We start from the raw sequence: 17705 nt of genomic DNA, 5'->3' as shown, positions 1-17705 counted from the left end.
AGGCTCCAATTTTTTAAGATAGTAGAAGTAATGAAAGACATAGGGAGATAAGGGGATATCATATAGGCGGCAGATGATCACGATTCTGCACATAGCATGAAAGGCATTATGCGCAAACTGAGAAAGGGGAACATGAAAATGCCGACTTAGGTTAGAAAAAAAATGAGGGAATGGGAAACTGAAGTCCAACATAAAGCTCATTCTTAAAGAAAGTGACAAAGCTGGGGAAGGCGATAAGGATAGTTTTGAGGGCCAGAAACCTGGAGATAGTAGGTTTCAAGGATCTTCAAGTTTGACTTGGTTGATGCAAGGTCACTGCTATCAAAATCAAAATGAAAGGTGGCATACCAGGGGCAAGAGTCTCCTGCGCCATCTTCGAGAAGCAAAGAAAAAGGGAGAGGTGAGAATGAGCACTTACAAAGTAGGCAACGAACTTGGAAGCGCACATAGTCGAAAGAGCCAAGGAGAAAAGAAGACAAAGCAACGAGGGATTGTTCTCCATCGTGCTTAGGATTTTAAACTTGGAATGTGAGAACGCTCAAGAACGTTAATCGTCTTATCAAAACAACCCTACTCAAGGCAGTCGTTAGATCAAAGAGAATGAATCAATGTTAAAGCTCGTGCAAAAAAGCATATGTCAGCCATCATATCAGAATGAAGTTTGTAGGACACGTAACACTCACATATGAAGAGGCATTTATGATGGAAGAAACGGGTCAGTCACTATCTAGACACGCTATCACAGTAGCCCTACTTTACATTTAAAACAGCGAATGGATATCGCTCCAAAAAAGGTGTAAGGAGAAATAGATTGGGGTAGAAGAAATGAGAATAGAACTTGGGTCTAGTCAGCTGGTCATTGCCTCCTTCGACTAGATTTGAAGGAGATACTTGTGATGTGACGTGTAATAGGGCGCTCCAATAATATAGCAAGGTTAATACTCAGGGGATATGGAGGTCAAAAGTCAAGAAGAGGTGGCAACCTAGACTAAAAAGTTCTTCAACGATCGCGTCAAAGATCCACAAAAGTGTTTCCCAATACCAACTCCCACCCGGCTTCTCCGCCGGTCAGGTCCTCAAGGCCTAGTCCCCTCATCCACTCCTGGACACTGTCCTAGTCAAAATTCCCCGCCGGCTTCTCAGCTGGTCGGGTCTTCAGGGCTTATTCCCCTCATCCACTCCTGGGCACCATCCTAGTTACAATTCACTACCGGCTTCTCAGTCGGTCGGGTCTTCAGGGCTTAGTCCCCTTATTCACTCATGAGCACCGTCCCTATCAACTCCTGGCTGGCTTGTCAGTCGATCATGTCTCCAGGGCGCAGTCCCTTTAGCTTGCTCGTGGGTGTGACCCTAATCAGTGCCCCACCGATCGCTCAGTCGGTTAGGTTCTTGGGGCTATCCTTTGCTCCCATATGATGCTCCCTACACTGCCGGACGAGCCTAACTCCGATCTGACCATAGGTTGACAGTAATATTGTCAGAGAATCGTAATCGTTTGTCAGAGAATAACGACTATGCGTCAGGGAATATTTTGATGCTCTGCCACCTGCACCACACGAAACCTTCTTCTACTCAATGGGAATTCTCCGTACTTCATCCACCACCCAGAATAATCTGACACCCGCTATTCCCTGATCCCTTGTCATTACGAAGGTTATGAAAGACATTATTAAAGGGAGGTCCTTCCCGTTGGCCAGATATGCACACACATACGTATCTACTTCATTCCAACAATTCGGTGGGCTTTCAGTCTGACTTGAACGTCAGAGAGTTTTTGTCAAGGACCTCTTCCCTAGTTTTAGGCACTAACGCTCCGATATAATTGGTATGTAGTGTGCGTAAGTTCTCTCGCTATCAATGTTATCATCTTGTCATCGACACCCCATCTCACTTAGCTTCGGGACAAGACACTCATAATCCAAAGTTAGTCTAAACCCTAGCAAATCTGTATTTTGTAAAAAAAAATCGTTATTTGTTTTTAAAATAAAATAAAAGGATGAACTTAATCTCGTAACATGGTTGGGTTTTTGGCTCCATTCACGACGGCAGCGTGGGGTCGTCACGTGACAAGCAACCTCCCGACCAGGGTCACTCCACACCACGTTCGCCTTCCATGTTTTGTTTTCAAATTCCCACTTGTAATAATTTCCTACTGTTTTTGGACAAAAAAAATAATTAAAAAATGTTATTTTTCTCCCAATACGACACATTCACCTCGCTTCTTATTCCTTTTTAATACCACAGCTTGCAACCACAGCAGCAGCGGCCGCTTTCCTTCGCTGCGTGCTCTTCTTTTGCGTGCTGTCTTTTTCTCGCTCGCTCGTTCGCTGTCGCTCTCTGCCTCGTTCCCCCCGTCAACCTCGCTTCAGATCTCTCCTTTGTTCCCATCCGCTGAGAGAGATCAGACGCCGGAAGTGCTGCTGTATGCAAGCGGGAGTGCAGAGGCGCAGAGCCATTCCATCTCCGTCACCTGCGCCTTCCTTGGAGGTCCATCGACTTCTCATTCTCCCTTGATCGCCATTGTGTTCGTCTGAGGTATCCCCTATCGCTTCAAGGCTGAACCTTTTCGGTTTTCTTGTTCATTTCTAGTTTTTTTTTTTTTTTTTTTTTTTTCAATTTTTTACCGCTCCGTTAAGCGTGTAGAATTACTTTGTGCCATCATTTTTTTTTTTTTTGGTTTTCTGTTCTCATTTTTCGCAGTTTGTGCAATAAAGCTTTCCTTTCTTTCTTTCTTTTTGTTTTTAGGGTAAAAAAAGAAAACTTGCGATTTAGGGCTTTTGTATTTCATACATGAGTTCGATGCGGATGGGGTGGTAAATCATCCGAGTTTGGAAGATGAAGTTGGTTTTGTTTATCTCAACTTCAGGCTAACCCTACACGAGTTCAGCCTGGTATCTTCACCTATAATTTAGTCTCAATGCAGTAATCTTCTCTCAGCTCGGAAGTTAGAACAGTAGTTGTTTTTCAACCCTACCCTTTTACCTTGAGATACATGTCAGTTTTACTAGAAAGCACACACTTTACCTTTCAAAGGCGTAAGATCTAGGCTTTGAGTTCAACAATCTTTGGGTTTTAACGTGGAATAGTTATGTTTCTTCTGATCATCCTCATGCATGTTCTTCTGTAAAAAGAATTTTTGAAGTATTTATTTCATTGATATATCTAAAAAATTACAGATGTTGTTGGTTTTTAGCTCTGTTTACATGAGAAGAGGTGAAAGAGGATTAGAATGTAACAGGATAAGAATGGAAGATAGTAAGGATGGAAGAGGGCCGATAATTTCATTCTCTTGTTTTTTTTTCCCTTTTTTGTAAAGATGTAAATTATGATAAAGCCTTCTTTCCTTGTTTTACTTCAAGAGATATGAAGCTTTGAATTTATTTAAAATATATCCACTCTCCATTTGTTCATAATTTGTCCAAAGTTAAGGGCACAATGCTCTCTTGCATGGAAGCCCAGAGTTGGGCACAAGCAAATCTCATGGGGAAACATCTTTTTTCCCACCCTTCCAGTTCCATTTCCATCCTTTTGCATGTTCACTAAAGTAATATTGAAAGTTCTCCATCCTTATTGATTAATCCTGTGATATTAACTCTTCTCCTTTTGCCACTAGCCCAGAAGATGCAGAGGCCTTTCCCTCTACCTCAGGAGGACTTCACCTTGAAGGAGACTGCTCCTCGCCTTGGAGGAGGCGGACTTGGCGGTGGTGACAAGCTCACCAACACTTATGACCTTGTTGAACAAATGCAGTACCTCTATGTGCGTGTTGTGAAAGCCAAGGATCTGCCGGCTAAGGATGTCACTGGGAGCTGTGATCCCTATGTGGAGGTAAAGCTCGGTAATTACAAAGGCACAACTCGGTATTTTGAGAAGAAGAGTAACCCTGAATGGAACCAAGTGTTTGCCTTTTCAAAAGAGCGGATCCAAGCTTCTGTGGTTGAGGTTTTGTTAAGGACAAGGACTTAGTAAAGGATGATTTCATCGGAATGGTTTTGTTTGATCTTAATGAGGTTCCAAAAAGAGTTCCACCGGATAGCCCATTGGCACCACAGTGGTATCGTTTGGCAGACCGCAAAGGTGAGAAGGTAAAGGGAGAATTGATGCTGGCTGTTTGGATGGGTACACAAGCAGATGAAGCATTCCCAGAAGCTTGGCACTCTGATGCTGCAACCGTTCCTGGTGATGGCCTTGCCAGTATTAGGTCAAAGGTCTACCTATCTCCTAAGCTTTGGTATTTGAGAGTTAATGTCATTGAGGCTCAAGATTTGTTGCTCAATCCAAAACCAGGCTTCCCTGATGTCTTTGTTAAAGTTAACCTTGGTGGTCAAATTCTTAGGACTAGAATTTCATCAAGCAGGTCTGCCAATCCTCTGTGGAATGAAGATTTGATGCTTGTTGCTGCAGAACCTTTTGAGGAACATTTGATCTTAAGTGTGGAAGAACGAACTGGACCAAACAAGGATGAGGTGCTAGGGAAGGTTGTTATTTCTCTACAGAATGTTGAGAGGAGATTGGACTGTCGGGTTGTTAGTTCAAGGTGGTACCACCTAGAGAAGCATGTGGTAGCTGATGGCGAGCAGAAGAAGGAAGTGAAATTTGCTAGTCGCATTCATCTAAGGTTAAGTCTGGATGGAGGGTACCATGTATTGGATGAATCCACACACTATAGCAGTGATCTTAGGCCTACTGCAAAACAGTTGTGGAAACCAAGCATTGGTATTCTAGAGCTTGGCATACTAACTGCTCAGGCATTATTGCCAATGAAGACTAAGGATGGGCGTGGCACCACTGATGCTTATTGTGTGGCTAAGTATGGGCATAAATGGGTTCGGACAAGAACAATCATTGACAGTTCCAACCCCAAATGGAATGAGCAATACACCTGGGAAATTTTCGACCCTTGTACTGTTATCACCATTGGTGTATTTGATAACTGCCACTTGCAGGGTGGAGAGAAGGCTAATGGTGTTACTGATAACAGAATTGGCAAAGTTCGGATTCGACTTTCTACACTAGAGACTGATAAAGTTTACACTCACTCATATCCTCTCTTGGTTTTGCATACATCCGGGGTTAAGAAGATGGGGGAAGTTCAGTTGGCTGTTCGATTCTCCTCTTCCTCTTTGCTTAATATGCTACATACTTATTCCAGGCCATTACTGCCGAAGATGCATTACCTTCATCCTTTGACTCCTAGCCAACTTGACTACCTGAGGCATCAATCCACGCAGATAGTCTCAATGAGGTTGAGCCGGGCAGAGCCGCCACTAAGAAAGGAGGTGGTAGAATACATGTTGGATGTGGGTTACCATATGTGGAGCATGAGAAGGAGCAAAGCTAATTTCTTTAGAATCATGGGTGTCTTCAGTGGTTTGATTGCTACAGGAAAATGGTTCAGCCAAATTTGCCTTTGGAAGAACCCTATCACAACTGTACTCATCCATGTTCTCTTTGTCATACTGGTTCTCTACCCTGAATTGATACTTCCAACAATGTTCCTCTACTTGTTCTTGATTGGAGTATGGTACTATCGATGGCGGCCAAGGAAGCCTCCTCACATGGATACTCGGCTCTCTCATGCAGACACTGCAAATCCAGATGAGCTGGATGAGGAATTTGACAGATTTCCTTCAACAAGACCTCCAGAAATCATAAGGGTGAGGTACGATCGATTAAGGAGTGTTGCTGGAAAGGTGCAAACTGTGGTTGGAGACCTCGCCACACAAGGAGAGAGGTTTCAATCACTATTAAGCTGGAGAGATCCTAGAGCAACTGCGCTATTTTTGATCTTTTGCCTTGCATCTGCCATAGTGCTCTATGTAACGCCATTCCAAGTCGTCGCCCTCCTAACTGGATTTTATGTGCTGAGGCACCCTAGGTTCAGGCATAAACTACCATCAGTCCCACTCAACTTCTTCAGGAGGTTGCCAGCTAGGACAGATAGCATGCTTTGAGAAATCAATGCTAGTTTGTGCTGTGATTTAGGGTGCTCCTGAGCTAGTGCATTAGCAAATCTATCAAGGTTTGAAGTCTTCTTTTTAGCATATCAGTGTTGTGGTCAATCATGAACTTCTTTGTGATGCCCCTTGAACATTATGTCCTTCATTTTGTGCATTTCAGTTACTCCGTCGTATCTAGCTGTCGCATGAACTGGTCATGGTCGAGTGTATTTAGTTCCTCAAATCAAGTATCATTCTAGTCATTTGGAAGCTTTTCTAAAGTTGCTGATGACAACTTGAGTTGATTGAAGCAGTTGTGTTTCTCATATGAATCTTACTGGAGAAAGTGTTTGCCTTTCTTTTCAGTAAGGTGCATTTAGTCACTGTTTACAATCGATGGAGTGATGCAGATATTTAATCCATTGTTCGCCACAATGTTGTGGTATAAGTAAGCGATTAACTAAGAAGAAAATGTGTGTTTATAGAGAATAGTTTCGCAAGGGAAAACAGAGATTGAGTCTTTTATGGAAGAAATCTAAAAGCCAAATAGTTCTTTTCAATTAACTAACTAGATAACTCCTTGGGTTTGTTAATCCACCATTGCACTAGAATGAGAAAGAGAGAAACTAATTATTCAAGATTAAATTGGCTATTGCTTCAAATACGAAAATTTAAGAGCATGGGCTCAGAAGCACAATGTCTGTTGAAATGGTCGTCCAAATTTTTTTTGTTTTTTTGAGATTATCTTGATTTGAACTTGGCTTGTGCTCAATTCATCTAGATGTCATGGAGTCCTTGATTGATTTAAGTTTATTTGATTGTTTAAAATTTTTATTGTTAACAAGTTTATTCCAAACTTGTTTGTTTTAAGATCTTATTTATTTATTTATTTTTAATTTTATTTATAAGCTCGATAAAGTTTTGTTGATGGATATAATTTATAAATTTTATTCATCAATATTATTTATGTACAATTGATAATAGTATTCATAAAAATGATCGTCTATTCGAGTTTCTCCTTTATCACAACAAGAGCATCCAATAAAAAACCTGGTTCTATTCTTCCTCTATGGAGTTTCTTCTCTTAGCTTTTGTGCTTCTGTGATAATGTTCATCTATTCTTCCTCCCTTATCCTGTTTCTTATCTTAGCTTTTGTGCTTCTATTAGCCATATACCCATTTGTGCTAGATAACTAAAAGTGATTTAGCCATTGTATCCTAACAAACGATGGTCCATTCAAACCTTAGTGCATCTCTGATTTCTACAGAAATTTATAAAAAAAAAAAATTGGATGAGGTTTTTATTTCAAGAGCATGAAATTTCAAAGCTATTTTTTTTTCTCAAATTGAGAATGTGGGACGGGGCCATAAAAAATATATTAAATAAATATTATATATAACTTTATTAATTTTTTCGGAACGGTCTAGGAATCCCTTTCGGCGGTTCTTAAGGGTCAACTTTTAATTTTAATGGTCTAAGATGATTACAATTTACGGTTCGGAATGGTCGATTCACGATTCATGATTCATGAATGGTTCGTCACGGTTCAAAATTATTATATTATTTTTTTAAAAATTATAAATTTATAAAATTATGAGTAAATTAAAGAAAAATTCCTAAATATAACTTCAACTTTACATGAGTCCTCATCTTCAAAAAAACTTTTTTTCCACTCTCTCTATGTAAAGTTTTGCTTACTTCAACTCCCTTATGCAAATATCGTTATCTAATTGTCTCTCATATTTTTTAGATACAAAAAGTTCAAAAATGAGTATAATTCCTATTAAATTCAGCACTTAAATTAGAATTGAGTATATTGTCCATCAAATTTGATCCCGTCCGGAGGCTGAGTCGGACGGAAGCTGGTCGAGGTGTCCCGATTGTTGACGGGAAGTCGCAGGTGATTCAGCTCCCACGGGTGGCTGACGCTGCTGCAGGACTCTGCGCACACTCAGACGATCTCCCCTCTTCACGTTAGAGACCGAAACCCAGGGAAAAAGTCCCCGGATCAGGCCCTCCGACGCTCAAGTCAGGTCCTTTTTCCCCCAGAAAAAAGCATAGAGAAGAAGAAAAACAGTTGTGGAAGAAAGTGACGAGGGAGTGTGTGCGCGTACCTGCGTACGAGGGATCTCTTCCTCTTTTATGCCTTGTCCCTTGTAGAACCTACCATCCTGTCAGAAAACGTTAGACGCTGGGCTTTGTCGTCTAGTCCTGGACACTTGTCGTATCGCCATTTGCCGTGGAAGCATCTTTCTGTTTAGGGACCTCCGCCTTTGCTCATAGGTTTTGTTTTGTAACGAGAGACAACTGGCAGGCTGTTACTGGTTGTGAGAGCATCTTTTCATTTCAGGAACCTCCGCCTTCGCTTGCACTATTGAAATGTAATGATTATTCTCGCAGGACCGCTGAAATTCTCCGCACCCGCACTACTTAGCTTCTCCGATCCATTGTGACCTGCCTCTGCGCTTTGTATTTCCTGGCCCTCCACCGTAAACCTGTAGATCGAGCTGACTCTGCTTAGCTCTGCTGACCCCGATTTGCTTCCTCCTGGCTCTGCCGATCCCCATTTGCTTCCTCCTGGCTCTGCCGATCTCGATTTGCTTCCTCCTGGCTCTGCCGATCTCGATTTGCTTCCTCCTGGCTCTGCCGATCTCGATTTGCTTCCTCCTGGCTCTGCCGACCCCGATTTACTTCCTCCTGGCTCTGCCGATCCCGATTTCCTTCCTCCTGGCTCTGTCGATCCCCATTTGCTTCCTCCTGGCTCTGCCGATCCCGATTTACTTCCTCCTGGCTCTGCCGATCCCCATTTTGCTTCTTCCTGGCTCTGCCGATCCCCATTTGCTTCCTCCTGGCTCTGCCGATCTCGATTTGCTTCCTCCTGGCTCTGCCGATCTCGATTTGCTTCCTCCTAGCTCTGCCGACCCCGATTTACTTCCTCCTGGCTCTGCCGATCCCGATTTACTTTCTCCTGGCTCTGCCGATCCTCATTTGCTTCCTCCTGGCTCTGCCGATCCTGATTTACTTCCTCCTGGCTCTGCCGATCCCCATTTGCTTCCTCCTGGCTCTGCCGATCCCCATTTGCTTCCTCTTGGCTCTGTCGATCCCCATTTTGCTTCCTTCTGGCTCTGCCGATCCAGATTTACTTCCACCTGGCTCTCTCCTCATTCTCCTACATCTTTTCTCACGATCAACAAGTCTGTCTGACCCTTGGCTATCCCCCATGCTGAACTCTGACTGCCCCCCCCCCCACCTGATTCTCCGACCGCCAAGTCGCCATGATTATTGACTGCCACCTCCTCTTGACTTTTGACCGCCACCTGGCTTTTGACTCCTCTAATCCCTTCCTCTTTGGGCCCCTCTATCACCAACCGTATCACAAGCCTCCCCCTCAAGTCTAGTCGAAGGAGGACGACAGTCTGACTGACTAGACCTCCGCACATTTCTGTGACCTCGGCATATCCCTATGATCTCAGCGTATCTCTGGTTATTTACCTCAGCGTATCTCTATGACCTCAGCATATCTCTGTGCTCCCTGCCTCAGGCGTCGACTTTTGTGTCGCGTCGCTTGGGGCGTCGTGCCTCATTTATTGTGTCGCCAGCTGCTTGGGGCGCCGCGCCCCCGGAGTTGCTTTGACTTAGCTGCTACTCCTCTTTATAAGGAGCCTTAAGGTTGCTTCTCCATGCTATCCCTTCTTTTTTACGCCGTCTTGCCTGCGTTCCGCCAACCGCTTCCCCACACAATGCATTCTCCTCCCTCTTCTCAGGAAGTTGACCAACCACCCTCCCAATCGCTGGTAAACGAACTCACCACGCTACTTGTCTCGAGAGAGCGCAAGCTAAATCGTGTGTCTCAGGATCGAGATCGCCAGGTAGCTGCTCTGCGTTCCACGGAAGACCAGTACCGCCTTGCAAAGTACTGCGTGGAGGTGGAGAAGACGAGGAAGGAGCAGTGCCAGGCTAGCCTGCAGCGCCAACTTGGCCTCCAGGAACAGTTGCGTCAAGAGCATGAAAAGGAGCTCTCCCTCCTTCGTGCGGGCCTCGAGGACAAGCAACGCACCATTACTCAGCAGCAAGCGGTCATCAGCTCTTTACGCGCGGAGCTGGCTCAAGCTGTGAACGCCCCTGACTCTCCCGACAGGTCTTCACGCGGGAGTGCTCGTTCCCCAGGGCCAATTCCTTCCACGAGTCAAAGCTGGCCTGGGGAATAGTTGTCTCAGTGGCTCCTTTGTCATACGACGCTCCTGCTTGTGGCCTTGGCTGTATCACCTTTTTGTTGGACTGTGCTGCGGCGTTTGTACATCTGTCTCCTTTCGGCATGGTCTTTCCTGTTCGATTTTCATCTAGCAAGTATTTTTTAGGAACTGGTCCGTATGTAAAAGTCAAAAATTGCTTCATGCTTCCTTTTTATGTATGAATTTTGGATAATAAAACCGACATAGTGCTTAAGACTTAAAATTGTAATGAACGCACGAAACCTGATGTCGTAGTTAATGCTGACTCCCTAGGAGTAGGGTAGATGACGTTCCGCATCCTTTGCCCTGCGTATTTGATGCATATTTGAAATTCGCGCAAAGTAAAGTCAGATGTAGCTGACCTGATTATGAAAAACGCCCTGCTCAAGGTGAGGCACATCTCTCAAAAAGGTAGTTAGGCATAGGCACCGAGCTGCCTTATGATTTTCGCAAAGGAGTTGCTTTCTGATCCCCGCATGGGGCCGACCTGAAAAGGTCGTTGGGCGTGAGGACAGAGCTCACTTTTGTTTCTCGCCTGGGAGCCAACCTGAGAGGTCGTTGGGCGTGAGAGCAGATCTCACTTATAACTCCCACTGAGGCGAGAGTCTGGGACTACTGACCTAAAAGGTCGTTGGGCGTGAGCGCAAGGCTCACATATAATTCTCGCATGGGAGCCAACCTAAAAGGTCGTTGGACGTGAGAGCAGAGCTCACTTATAACTCGCACTGAGGCGAGAGTCTGGGACTACCGACCTAAAAGGTCGTTAGGCGTGAGCGCGAGGCTCACTTATAATTCTCGCATGGGAGCCGACCTAAAAGGTCATTGGGCGTGAGAACAGAGCTCACTTATAACTCGCACTGAGGCGAGAGTCTGGGACTACCGACCTAAAAGGTCGTTGGGCGTGAGCGCAAGGCTCACTTATAATTCTCGCATGGGAGCCGACCTAAAAGGTCGTTGGGCGTGAGAGCAGAGCTCACTTATAACTCGCACTGAGGCGAGAGTCTGGGACTACCGACCTAAAAGGTCGTTGGGCGTGAGCGCAAGGCTCACTTATAATTCTCGCATGGGAGCCGACCTAAAAGGTCGTTGGGCGTGAGAGCAGAGCTCACTTATAACTCGCACTGAGGCGAGAGTCTGGGACTACCGACCTAAAAGGTCGTTGGGCGTGAGCGCGAGGCTCACTTATAATTCTCGCATGGGAGCCGACCTAAAAGGTCGTTGGGCGTGAGAGCAGAGCTCACTTATAACTCGCACTGAGGCGAGAGTCTGGGACTACCGACCTAAAAGGTCGTTGGGCGTGAGCGCAAGGCTCACTTATAATTCTCGCATGGGAGCCGACCTAAAAGGTCGTTGGGCGTGAGAGCAGAGCTCACTTATAACTCGCGCTGGGGCGAGAGTCTGGGACAACCGACCTAAAAGGTCGTTGGGCGTGAGCACGAGGCTCACTTTTAATTCTCGCATGGGAGCCGACCTGAAAGGTCGTTGGGCGTGAGAGCAGAGCTCACTTATAACTCGCACTGAGGCGAGAGTCTGGGACTACCGACCTAAAAGGTCGTTGGGCGTGAGCATAGGGCTCACTTTTAATTCTCGCATGGGAGCCAACCTTAAAGGTCGTTGGGCGTGAGAGCAGAGCTCACTTATAACTCGCACTGAGGCGAGAGTCTGGGACTACCGACCTAAAAGGTCGTTGGGCGTGAGCGCAAGGCTCACTTATAATTCTCGCATGGGAGCCGACCTAAATGGTCGTTGGGCGTGAGAGCATAGCTCACTTATAACTCGCACTGAGGCGAGAGTCTGGGACTACCGACCTAAAAGGTCGTTGGGCGTGAGCGCGAGACTCACTTATAATTCTCGCATGGGAGCCGACCTAAAAGGTCGTTGGGCGTGAGAGCAGAGCTCACTTATAACTCGCACTGAGGCGAGAGTCTGGGACTACCGACCTAAAAGGTCGTTAGGCGTGAGCGCGAGGCTCACTTATAATTCTCGCATGGGAGCCGACCTAAAAGGTCGTTGGGCGTGAGAACAGAGCTCACTTATAACTCGCACTGAGGCGAGAGTCTGGATACTCCGGCCCGAGACTGGTGGCGATGGCGCTGGTCCGAGACCAGTAATGATACTTCGGTCTGAGACCGGTGGCGATGGCGCTGGTCCGAGACCAGTAATAACCCCCAAACGGCAAAGGCCTAGATGAGTCACTCTTCTTTGCCTCCATCAGTGCCGCCTACGCCGGCCTCATTGCTTTAGTTAATCTTGTCACTATTGCTAGCTTTGGGCGTCCCCATTGGTGTCGTGTTTTCTTCCTGCAATTGCATTACGCACAGTATAGAATTAAGAATGGAAGAAGGAGCGTAAAAACCTTACTCCACTCTTGGGCCACAACGCCCTTGCATCTTATGATGATCTTGCAATTCTCGCGACGCGCCTGGTCAGCTGCTTGGATCAGGGCTACTTATGCGGAGCTACTTACTCGGTCGATGAATATCCCCGCAGACCTGCTTGCTACTTTTCTGGCCTGGCAATTGCTTTCGCTGTCCCGTCTTACCCACAACCCTTTTAAATTGCTTGACTTCTGCAACTTCATGAAACTTCCCGCCTAGCCTCGAGCCTTTCACGAAGAATGCTTCTTTCTTTGAGGCCACGCCTCTTCATGATTACCTTGCCTTGTCAACCTTTAATGCATTCCTTCTTGCGATGACACCTGTCTGGCGCCTTTACTGCGCACGCCCCCTGACGTCGGCATCTGAACCCTTTTGCACCCTTCGGCGCTTATTTCCCATCCGACGGCGTTGAGGCACGTTGCCCCAAAAAGATATGCGGCTCAACTCTCGATGTTTCCTAAAAATGAATGGGCTTTATAAACCCTAAAAGCGGTCCACCTTCCTTACCCTGATGCTTCGCCATCTTTCTCCTCCCTTCGTTCGTGGTCGTTTCCAACAGTGCAGCTCCTCGTCTTCCTGCTTACGCCTGACCTGTGACCCTTCTTGTCTTCATCCTCTCTGCCTTCTTGCTCCTCACAGCCATGGATGGTAAGGACCCCCTCTGGTATTCGCATTACATTTCTGATTTAGACCACCATGACCTGTCCGCACTGCAATCCAACCTGGGGGTAGGCCCGGCGTATGAGTTTCGCCTTCCTTCGATAGACGAACATCCTTCTTTTCCCCCCGAAGGGTTTATCACAGTCTTTAAGGATCAGGTCGTAGGCGGTCTTCGCTTCCCGCTACATCCTTTTCTTTCTGAGTTGAGCCAGTATTGTGGAATTGGTATCTCTCAGTTTGCCCCCAATGTGTTCCGAGCGGTCTGCGGAACCATCATCTTGTGCCGCATTTACCAAATCCCTTTGACCGCCAGACTATTCCATCACTTTTATTCCTTCCGGCGAGCCGAGGCGGGGGTATTCAACGTTCAGGCCAAGCCGGGCCTCAAGTTTTTTGACGACCTACCTTCTTCCAATAAAGGCTGGAGGTCACGCTTTTTCTTCCTCAAGCCCCCTGCCCCCTTAACGGGGTCTTCTCAATGGCGTTCTTTCCTCGCTTCGGACTTCCCTTCGCATGTCCACGAACCTGCCTGCTCCGCAGCTGCGGACAAGCTAAGAGGTGTTGTGGTTCGCCTATCTGTGCTGATGCTAGAAGGCATCCTGCATGTTTTTGGCCTTAGTCCTGTCCCTACCGACATTGGAGCTCCTTTCGGTGAGTCGTTATCTTTTTGTATACTGCTCTTCGCTAACTGAAGTACTTTTTCTTCTTATTTTTGCAGCGGCCTCAATCCTCCGTTCCTTTGCCAGCAAAGAGACACCTGCGGTGACCGTTCTGCAAGCTCTGAACGAAGAGCTAACACAGGGTCTACCCTCTGCTTCTGCTGTCGCCTCCGGTTCACCGCTTTCGGAACCCCGGGCTTCTGAGGCAGAGGACGACCTGATGCTTATTGAGCCACCAGCTTTCAGCCTTGCAGACTCAGCTCTGCCCCGCATCGCTGATCAACCCGCGGCCGAGCCATCGCCCGCAGAGCCCGCGTCTTCTCTCCCGCCAACTATGAAGCTTCGCCTTAGGCGCAAAGGCAAGAGAACAGCTCCAGCCATCGCAACTTCTCCTCCACCTCCTCGCCGCCAGCGTGTGGTGAACATTTCTTCCCCCACCAGGTCCTCAGATACGAGCTCAGTCCAGGAGACAAGCTTGGTCCCGGAGAAGGTCCCTGATCCGGAAGTGGCAGACCCGCCGTTGGACCTGACTGCTTCAGCGCCAATCCAGAGTATGTTACCTGCCCCGCCTTCGTCCTCCAGCGATCAGCTCCCGTACTTACTGATGCCCTCCGCGTCTCCTCTTCGCGTGCCTCCGAGCTCGGCCATGCCGACCCCGAACCTGCCCTCGACAGACCCATCCTTCGAAGCGTTATGGAGGCTTCCTTCGGAGACCGATCCGGCCTACACGCCTGTTGCTGATTCGTCGCCTATCTTCGGTAGGGTCAACTTCTTTGGGGACCTGGCCATCTCCTGGCAATCAGCCAGCCAGCAGTTCTGGGAGAGCGGTTCTCCTTTGGGGGAATTCGATCAGATTGCTCGTTCACTGGTCGCGGTAAGTCCCTTCTCCTATGTTCCCTTGTATCCGTGTATCTCTGTAACCTCCTTCCTCTTCTTCCGGCTACTGGCAGACCTGCTCCGCAAGTCTGAGCGCCGTGCAACGAGCGACCGAGCTTCAGCGAGAGAACGCGGCGCTCAAGGCACGTCTCCAGGAATTAGAGCATCCTGCGACTTCCTCAGCTCCTCCCGAGCCCTCGCTGGGAAGCTTGGATGCCTATTTGCGGGCCATCGGGGAGTCGGCGGCTTCTGCTCAGACCATCTCCCATGCTGCCTTTGATAAACTTCAACAATTGGAGGCGGCTCTGAAGACAAGTGAGTCTTCCCTGGCCTCTGAAGTGGATCGTCGTCAAACGGCAGTCTCTGAGCTGAAGGACAAAGAGACAGAGCTGCTCTCTCAATCAGGGGAGTTGACGCCTTTACGGCAAGGTCAGGAGCTCTTGCAGATGAGGCTGGCCGACGCCCAAGCCCTGGCTTGTGCTGCCGCTGCCCGAGAAACAACCATACAGACTCAGTGGGAATCGTGCCAGGCCCAGCTTCAATCTTTGCAGGCGGAGCTTTCGCGGGCCCAGGAGGCAGTGTCTCAGGGCTAGAGTGACTTGGCTGCCGCTCGCACGGAGGCTGCCCAGGACAAGAATGCCCTGGCAGAGTACCTGGCGAGAGAGCTCGGGCGGCTGAAGGCCTACCGATTAGCCTATGTCCGTTCTTCCTTTTTTCCTTCAGAAGTTGGGGCGCTGGATGGTCGTGCTGCTAAGTTACGAGGCTGCTAGCGGGGTGAGACAAGCCTTCGAGCAAGGTTATTTGCATGCAGCGCCCCCCGCCACCTTCTTGAACACTGCTCGCCTGGCCCGGGAATTACCGCAGGACACCCTCCTTCGAGGCGGATGACGGGCTCTTCTTCCAGGCTGCTCCTCCTGCGGCCGATCCACCCCCCGTGGAGGTGTCTCCCCAGGATCTCCCTGTAGCCGTCCCTGAAGCTTCTGATGCCCTTGCCCCTCCTCCTGCTGAGCCGGCCGACCTGGCACCCCCTCTGTCGGCTCTTGATGACCCGTCTCCTCCTTCTCGGCCTGTTTGTCTTCGCTTTCCCCTGCGATCCTACAACTATGCCGCGTCTCCTTTGCGTACTGATAGCTTGTTTTCTTCGGCGAGTTGTTCGTTGGTTTCGACCGAGCTCCGATGATCAGATTTCCCTTATCTACTTTCCTTTGCTACGTAGCCTCTCCTCCCATCGCCGCCCTTCTAATGGGCTTGCCTGGGCTAAAGGTTACCTCGCGTGTCCATGCAGCCCGCTGCTTTGACTTATCCGCCTTCTGGTGACCCCTCCGTACGCTTTTGTCCTGTTTTGACACAATTTACTAGGGAGGTGCTTCGTATCTCGAGCCCTTGTCTTTCCCTTAATGCCCCCTGGTTGTCTTCTCGAAACTCATCGCAGAGCGTCCCCCGTCTACTCCAGACCCTGCATCTACCGTCCATTGTTGACTTACGAAAATGTCCTCCACCCACAATACCTATAAGTATTATCTGACTCTTTCTTTCGCTATCACAGTAAAGCATTCAAACGTCGCCGCCGCCGACTGATCGTTTCTGAGACTGCGCCGCGCTTCTTCTTTCTTCTCCAAGCTTCCCCTTTTCGTCTGTTCCTTCTGCCGCCTGAGATAATCTTCCATGCAATGGCTTCTCCTTCTTGGGCTTCCTTGCTAGCGGAGCATTTCCCAAGCGCTTCAACTTTCGCTGAGTTAGATTGGGATGACCTACGGTACACTTACGAAGTCCCTTCTAGCTTTCGCCCCATCATTCCTACTGGTGTGAACTTGTACTTCGATCCCCCGCCGGGTTCTTGTACTTTCTTTACTGAGCAATTCGTATCTGGCCTTCGTCTACCCCCGCATCCTTTTTTGTCCGGAGTGTGCCGCTACTTTAAGATTCCCTTAGGTCATCTATCCCCCAATTCCATAAAAATCTTATGTGGCTTTGTAGTACTCTGCGAAGTTTGTGAGGTTTCTTGGTCAGCTCCCCTTTTTCATTGCTTCTTCACTCTCGTTCGGGGTGCCGATGGTCTCTTTGATTTCCAAGCCCGCAGCCAAACCGCTTTCTTTTCTCCTCTTCCTCCTCCCAGTGCTAACTGGAAGAAAAAGTTCTTTTTTCTCCGGTTTCTGGAGGAAGCTGACTGGCCCATGCACTGGCAACCTGAACTGCCTCTGACTCCAGCGCTGGACGAATTCCACCTGGACCTCTCCTATGCCACGGCTGCTGATCGACTAGAGGATTGGCGCTTGAATCTGACGAGATTACTATCTGAAGATCTACTTTATTTCTTCCGGCTAAGCCGCTGTACCTCTGACACACCGCGTTCCTTAGGTAAGTCCGTGTTGAATGCCTCCTTTTCGATCATCTCCCCTGTGAGAGTGACTTTTCGTGTTGATGCCTTCAGCTGAAGTTTTGTATCGAGCGTCGGAGGTTCTGCCTCTGCCCCTCGATGACCTGGAGATAATGCGGCGCAGTCGGGCAATCTTGGGCAGGAGGCTACTCCCTCACCTTGGGTCTGCCGTAGTCGGGGCAGCGACTCAGCCTGCTCCCAGCCCTGCCCTACACGCCGCTTCTCCTTCCTCTGCCGCCTTGGGCCGAGGTCGGGGTCGGGGCCAAGCCACTCGCCCGGCCAGAAGCGTCTTCCGAGGAGCCTCGTGATCATCCAGACGCGGTCGCGCAGCTCTTCATCACGCAGGTCCGAGCTCATCCGGACGGGGCGACACAGACAGGGGTGCGGCGGCCTCTTCCCTGGGTCAGCCTTGCTCTGATGATTCTGACTCTGATAACCAGCCCTTGCTTCACAGGCGGCGCCGAAGACCAGGTCTGACTTCATTAACGCTTGGTTTCGCTTTTTTCTTATGATCATACCGCCTCTTGCTACTGTCGTGACTGGCTCTGACATTACTTCCCTCTTTACATCTGTTTTCCTTATC

At 48.2% G+C, this 17705-nt stretch overlaps 1 pseudogene; it reads left to right on the top strand.

Annotated features, from left to right (window-relative positions):
- Window positions 1–2247: 2247 nt before the first annotated feature.
- LOC122027275 lies at window positions 2248–6220 on the top strand (annotated as a pseudogene).
- Window positions 6221–17705: the final 11485 nt, after the last annotated feature.

This window comes from Zingiber officinale, chromosome 10A (genome assembly GCF_018446385.1).
Source record: "Zingiber officinale cultivar Zhangliang chromosome 10A, Zo_v1.1, whole genome shotgun sequence".
Classification (NCBI taxonomy): domain Eukaryota; kingdom Viridiplantae; phylum Streptophyta; class Magnoliopsida; order Zingiberales; family Zingiberaceae; genus Zingiber; species Zingiber officinale.
Note: the sequence above shows the minus strand (reverse complement) of the source record. Positions and strands in the feature narration are given on the sequence as shown.